Below are 7,736 nucleotides of genomic sequence, written 5' to 3' on the forward strand. Positions count from 1 at the left end.
GAAGGACAAGGTCAGCAGATGCATGGGAGTACCACCACCTGCAGGTTCCCCTCCAAGTTACACACCATCCTGACTTGGAACTATATCACCGTTCCTTCACTGTCGCTGGGTCAAAATCCTGGAACTCCCTTCCTAACAGCACTGTGGGTGTACCTACCCCACATGGACTGCAGTGGTTCAAGAAGGCAGCTCACCACCACCTTCTCCAGGGCAATTAGGGATGGGCAATAAATGCTGGCCTTGCCAGTGATGCCCACATCCCATGACACGAAAAAAAATACCTGTGTCTATTTCTAGTTTGTGAGCTCTGTACTGTTTTGAAAGGAGAGATCTGCAACTATATTTTTAAATAATTCATTCTTATGTTGTGGACGTCGCTGGAAGGCCGACATTCATTGCCCATCCTTAGTTGTGCCTTGAGAAGTTGGTGGTGAGCTGCCTTCTTGAATTGCTGCAGTCCATGTGGTGTAGGTACAGTGCTGTTAGTGAGGGAGTTCCAGGATTCTGACCCAGCGACAGTGAAGGAATGGCGATTGTTCCACCTCCAAATTAGTTAAGGAGATAGACTGTTGGTCCCATTGTTCATTCACTGAGGTCCCAGATACCCCGTCGCTCTCACTACTGTTCTCAGTTCACACTTATAGCACGTTATGATGCAAAACAACTATGAGCAGAAGGTGCAAGAAAAATCTGAACAGTTGGTGGAACTTGCTGTCCCTCTCCAGCAAGATATGTCCCATCAATGATATCTAGTGAATCTGGGTCCAGCTGTGGGCGGGTTTCTGCTCCCAGATGTTTCTCCACAGTCAAAAAAAAATCACCACTTTTGAATGAAAAAGTGTTCACTAGAATCTTTAATTAGTCAGACAAGGAACTTCTGTTTATTCTGCTTGCAGACCAGAGAGGTACGCACTTTACTAACAGAAATTCTGAAGTGTATCAGACCAAACTGCTTCACAAAGCCTCATGAGTCAGGAAAACCCACACAATCACAATCACAGATTGCAATGGAAGTCAACATTTGACCAAATTCTGATAAACATCCATACAACAGACTTTACATTGATGTAACTTGGCATCTGCTTATCATAGAATCATACAGCACAGCAGGAGGCCATTCAGCCCATCTGGCCTCTTTCGAAGACCAATCCAGGTAGTCCCACTCTCCTGCTCTTTCCCCATATCTCTGCAATTTTCTCTCCTTCAAGTATTTATCCAATTTCCTTTTTGAAGGCTGCTGTTGAATTTGTTTACACTGCCCTATCAGGTAGTACATTCCAAATCCTAAGCTATCATTGCATAATGAAGTTTCTCCTCATGTTGCCTCTGGTTTCTTTTACCAATCACCTTAAATCTGTTCCCTTTAGCCATTGGAAACAGTTTCTCTATTTACGATGTGGCCCGCCCAACGTAACTGACTAGCCAGTGTCTTGATACTGGGGATGTTGGCCTGAGAGAGGACACTGATATTGGAACGCCTGTCCTGTCCTGCCACTGAATTTGCAGGATCTTGTGGAAGCACCCCTGGTGATAACTCTCCAGGGTTTTGAGATGTCTGCTGTACAGTGTCCATGTTTCTGACGCATACAGGAGGGCAGGTAACACTGCTGCCCTGTAGACCACGAGCTTGGCGCCAGGTTTGAGGTCTTTGTCATCAAACAGTCTTTTCCTCAGACAACTGAAAGCTGCGCTGGAGGCAATGCTGAATTTCATCGTTGATGTCTGCCTTTGCTGAGAAGAGGCTCCCAAGGTATGAGAAATTATCCACATTGTCCAGTGTTTTGCCATAGATCTTGACAGTCGGGGGGCAGTGTTGCGCTGCAGGAGCAGGCTGGTAGAGGACTTTTGTCTTCCGGATGTTTAGCTTAAAGCCCATTCTTTCATACGCCTCTGTGAATGCATTGACGAGGGTTTGAAGTTCGGCCTCTGAGTGTGCACATACAGAAGCGTCATCAGCATATTGCAGCTTGATGACAGAGATTGCGGTGACCTTGGTTCTGGACTGGAGGCAATGTAGGTTAAATAGTTTCCCACTCGTCCTGTAGAGTAGACCTACTCCGGCAGGGAGCTTCATGGAGATGAGGTGGAGTGTTGTGGCGAGGAAGATGGAAAAGAGCGTTGGTGTGATGATGCAGCCTTGCTTGACCCCACTTTGCACTCGGATTGGGTCAGTGGCAGATCCATTGGCAAGGATTACAGATTGTGTGTCGTCATGCAGCAGGTGGCTAAATTTGAGGAGGATATTCCATAATCCCTCCCACCTAATAGAGTCGAAGGTCTTTGTGAGGTTGAAAGGGGACATTTAAACACTTTAAGTTTCAAGCTGCTAAGAATCTGAAGATTAACTATAGGATTGATAACTGCTGACACTAACAGCAATGAAGCAAAATAACTTTAGACAACTGTTGACCACAAGGGAGACATCTGGGAGGAATGATGGGAACAAAAAGTAGACATGACTGCTTCGAGGCTCAGGGACGCAAAAATAGATGAGGAAAACATGTTGTTGAGAAAGGCACCTAGTGGAACAGCGGTCACTGCTATATCAGCAAAATATGGATAAACTGTCAAAAAGCTATATTGATAATATGGACGGAGCCCAAGTGTGCGTGCTTTAGATGTGATTGGAGAAGTTTAAAGAAATGCATCGTAAGCAATGTAATGCGAAGGATAAATATCGCACGGATCTTTGTATCTGTGGAGAAGGCTCCTGACTTGACCAGTAGAGATTGTCTCCCCACCGGTGTAAAAATAAAAACTGCTTGGTGATTGAACCACAGACCTGAGGTGTCGAGTGATCATTTCAGTCATTCAACGTAACAAATTGGCGTAGTTGGCAGGATACAGATGGACGGAGGACACGGATCGGAGAACGCTGAGTCACGGTGTGAGTACATTGAAATTACCACACTGAGTTAGGACTGAGGTAGAAACACTGAGGTAGAAACCGTTCTGTGTCCGCCACCCGAGTATCCAATCCTGCAGGTCTGGTCAGATGCTAACCAGTTAAAGGTATTGGGCAAAACATTCACGGTTGTATAGAGTAATAGTATATAACACGTGTCTGTTTTTAGTTACAAGTAATGGTCCCGCCCCGGGAGGGAGCGTAAAAGGGACATACTACTGACAACGACTAACCCAATAGGTTTAAGGATGGCCGCGGGTAAGAATAGAAATATAGAGCTCAATTGGGGACTGAAGGGGTCCCTGGTAACGTACCTAGGTGATAGAAACCAGAAAAGAATTGCAAAAATGATTAGGCAAGATTGGAAACCAAACAATCCACCAGCCGAGCAAATGGCACGGTGGAACGCAGAAAAGAAACAAAAGGAAGAAAAGGCATTTACATTGATAATACACATATCGGAAACTATGCCAACAAGTGAATAACAATAAAGGGAAATGCGAGGGAGGAAAGCGATGGATGGCATCCGTCAAGCCAACTGGGCCAGATACGACTGACGATGACATAGACTGGGGGGCACTGGACTGGGAGGCCGGACAATATGGCCCGGTCGAGGACAGGGACCATTGGGAAAACAGGGATTGACCGTCCCTGTCTGCGCCACCCCCTTATGAAAGCTCAACCGGCGATAAGGGATCAGACAAACCAGAGCTTATGGCCCCTAGCAAAGTAGAGTTAATACCAGGTGCACCAGCAGTAATCGGACCACCTGCCCTCCCCCCAGTAGCAGATCAAATTAAGTGATAAATTAAAACTGTTGCAAATGTGACCCGACCTGAAACCCCAACAGAATAATGGGATGTTTTGGCAAAAGATGAGAGAAATGCTCATGTGTCACAACTTCCACAACAAAGATGTGGCTGGGTTACTGAGGGCCAAAATGTCCGAGGCCGAGTGGCGAGAATTAGCGGCCATATACCAGGATGGAACCTGGTGTGATGGAATCGCACCTACCGCCTCCCAACAAGAACAAGGTTATAATGACTTTAAAGACGAGGTAACCCAAGTAATGGGACAAGTACCAGTAAATTGGGGATTGATAATAGGGATAACCCAGAACAGCGGTGAGTCCGCACACGACTACGGAGAATGAAAATGGGCTACTTACCAAGCTCACTAAGGGATGCAAAATCCAACTAGAGATGATTTAGCGTTCCAAAAGACGTACAAAGAGGGACTAAGTAATGCCCACCAAGCCATACTAAAAACCGGACTGGTCACAATGCAAACATATGATGCATTGGTACTATGGGCAACAGACATAGACAACCAACAAAAGGCTAAGGTAGCCATGGTGGAAGCCGCTGAGGAAACAGTAGTGGTAGTAGAGAGGGCTGTGGTGTGCTTCAATTGTAATAGACCCGGACACTGGCGCATCAAGTGCAGAGCCCCGAAAGGGGGCGGCCAGCGTCGATACCGCAATTGTAATAAGCCCGGCCACGAAGCCAGGGATTGTTGATCGAAAGGCAAAGGGAGTGAGGGCAAAGGACCAAGAGGACAATACACTCCTGCTCCTACTGAACAGATATCCAGTATGGATGAAAAGAGCCAGCTGATTGAAATCATAGAAATCATGGCACAGAACCAAAAACAATAGGTAGCATTGGCCTCTAGAAAGGAACCTGATCCCCGTACATATATAACTGCATTGTTCGGGGGCCAGCAATGTGATATGTTAGTAGATACGGGGGCTTCAGTGTCCATAACTAACTTAGAACTCCCGCTCACCAAACATTCCTTATTTATCCAGGGTATTGGCGGGAAGTAGATTTGACCAAATAAAAGCCAGACACAATTACCAGAGGGGGGTGGCATGTTGATACCCACCCAGTTATGGATGTGGAATAACTCCGAAGGGACCGTCCTGTGAGTAAACATTTTGCGTCAGTTAAACTCGTTGATTGACCCAAAGAATAAACAACAGGTCTGGATAGACCCAAAGGGACACAAGCAACAAGCAGCAGGGACAAGAGCAATGGCCTGGCACGTAACTAAAGTGGGGAGTGCAAAGCAACTACGGAGAGACTGATCACCACAGTGGGGCAGGGGGGAATGGGGCGAGCAGGAGTAGTACAGGGAGAAAATGTAGAGCCGAGTTGTTAATAATTGGTTAACTTGGGCTTGCACTAAGTACCAAAATGGGGACTGAAGAGGGACATTTAAACATTATAAGTTTCAAGCTGCTAAGAATCTGAAGATTAACTATAGGATTGATAACTGCTGACACTAACAGCAATGAAGCAAAATAACTTTAGACAACTGTTGACCACAAGGGAGACATCTGGGAGGAATAATGGGAACAAAAAGTAGACATGACTGCTTCGAGGCTCAGGGACGCAAAAATAGATGAGGAAAACATGTTGTTGAGAAAGGCACCTAGTGGAACAGCGGTCACTGCTATATCAGCAAAATATGGATAAACTGTCAAAAAGCTATATTGATAATATGGGCGGAGCCCAAGTGTGTGTGCTTTAGATGTGATTGGAGAAGTTTAAAGAAATGCATCGTAAGCAATGTAATGCGAAGGATAAATATCGCACGGATCTTTGTATATGTGGAGAAGGCTCCTGACTTGACCAGTAGAGATTGTCTCCCCACCGGTGTAAAAATAAAAACTGCTTGGTGATTGAACCACAGACCTGAGGTGTCGAGTGATCATTTCAGTCATTCAACGTAACAAGGTCCAAGAAGCCATGTATAAAGGTTGCTGCTGCTCCCTACATTTTTGCTGTAAGCACATACCTGTCAGGGAAACTGTGCCTGTGCAAGCTTTGCTTCTCAAAAGGAAGCTGTTACTGAGTTATGCAACTTGTTGCAACCCGACCTAATGTTTAACTTCACCAGAGGTTTTGTGTTACCTGTGTCGGATATGGTCACATTCATCCTGAACACTTACCTTACAAAGTCTTTCCAGGTTTGCAATGATATTACTCAGAACGCTGTGGACAGAAGCATTTAGTAAGTCACGCATGCATTGTTTGCAGAGTAAGCAACTTCACAATCCCCCGTGGAGAACTGACAGCAGAGTGATCGGATTCCTGCTGCTACGAGAAACTGTGTTATAAAAAGGATATTGAGGCATAGGAAAAGGTGCAAAAAAATTCACTAGGATGGTACCAGAACTGAGAGGTTATAACCATCAGGAATGAGAAGGCTGAGGCGTAAAGACCTGATAGAGGTCTTTAAAACTATGAAAGGTTTGATAGGGTAGATGTAGAGAAGATGGGGGAGACAAGAACTAGGGGTCATAAATATAAGATAGCCACTAATAAATCCGACAGGGAATTTAGGAGAAACGTCTTTACCCGGAGAGTGGTGAGAATGTGAAACTCGTTACCACAGAGAGTAGTTGAGGTGAATAGTATCGATATATTTAATGGGAAGCTGGGTAAACACATGGCCGATTCCTGCTCCTATTTCTTATGTTCTTATGTCCTGGTGCTGACCCAATTTCCAGCCCTTCTGGCAAACTCGTATGAAAATTACAATGACCAGAATGGCCACAGAATGTCAGCTCCCATATATACAAAAGGGTCAATTTATTGAATCCTTGCTCCAATTAATAAACTTTTGAGCAGGAATTTAGTGTGAGCTTTGGTACTCCTACATAATGGGGGTCATGAGCCTGCACTTACCGGCAGTGGGACTGGCTCAGAAAGTTTATCAGAGGCAGCCTCCTAATTAGCTGCCTGCGGGCATGCCATCCAATTAAAGATGGTGGGGGAGCTCCTGATGCTGCCAGTTCAATCAGACAGCTGGCAGCTCTGGAGCAGCAGCCCCACTGGCAGAGTTGGGCACTGCTGAGGCAGCTTGGGGATCGAGAGGGCACGGAGATAAGTAAAAGAATAAAATTAAGAGGCGCCGAGCAGGCAGGCCCCTGCAGATGGCCCACTGGGGCCATGGGGGCTGCCTTCCCTGCTCACGGCCCCCTCTTTGCAGATAGAGACTCCAGCTCCAATAGCCCTCCGGGATGGCCGCAGAGAAGCCACCTTCATGAAGCTGGCAGACTCCACACGCAGCCAGCAAAATGCCAGCAGGCCTGAGGAGTCGCCCCTAATATGGTCCTTAACTATTTATATTGTACTGGCTGCCTGTCTCCCTTCAGTGGGCAGCCACTCCACATCCGGTCCCGCTGCTGGGAAACGTCCTGCTATTTTCCTGGTTCCCCCTAACCCCAGCCTGCCACCCTACAGCTGAGAAAATCCTGCCCTTTCAGACTGTTTAGTTAAAACTTAGTGCAGCTATAAAAGTAGGAAAAAAGGAAAGCATTTGCATTTATTCGGTGCCATTTGTATCCTTGGGATGTCCCAAAGCACTTTGCAGTCATTACGTGTTATTTTTTTGAAGGGTAGTCACTGCTGTTTTGCAACCAAATTGTGCACAGCAAGATTCCATATACAGCAATGAGATAAGTGACTGATACCCGATTTTTAAGGGTAATGGTTGAGCGGTTTAATGTTGCATCTGAAAGATGGTACCTCTGACAGTGCAGCACTCTGTCAACGCCACATGGAAGCGTCAGCCTAGATTTTTTGCTCAAGTCGCTGGACCGGGACTTATCTGCCTTGAGACATGGGGCTATCTCAGCCCCAGAAACCTCATTTTGTAACATATCAGCCAGCGATCACTCACCATTCTGCCACTGAGGTAGCACGCAGTAGAAGTAAGAGGCTAGGGTGAAGAACACATTCTTTCTACACTGATTGTCAATGGGAAGCACTGCAGTAACTAGGCACATACCCCAGTGTGATTTCATATTAAAAGTTACTCA

This window comes from Heterodontus francisci, chromosome 1 (assembly GCF_036365525.1).
Source record: "Heterodontus francisci isolate sHetFra1 chromosome 1, sHetFra1.hap1, whole genome shotgun sequence".
NCBI lineage: Eukaryota > Metazoa > Chordata > Chondrichthyes > Heterodontiformes > Heterodontidae > Heterodontus > Heterodontus francisci.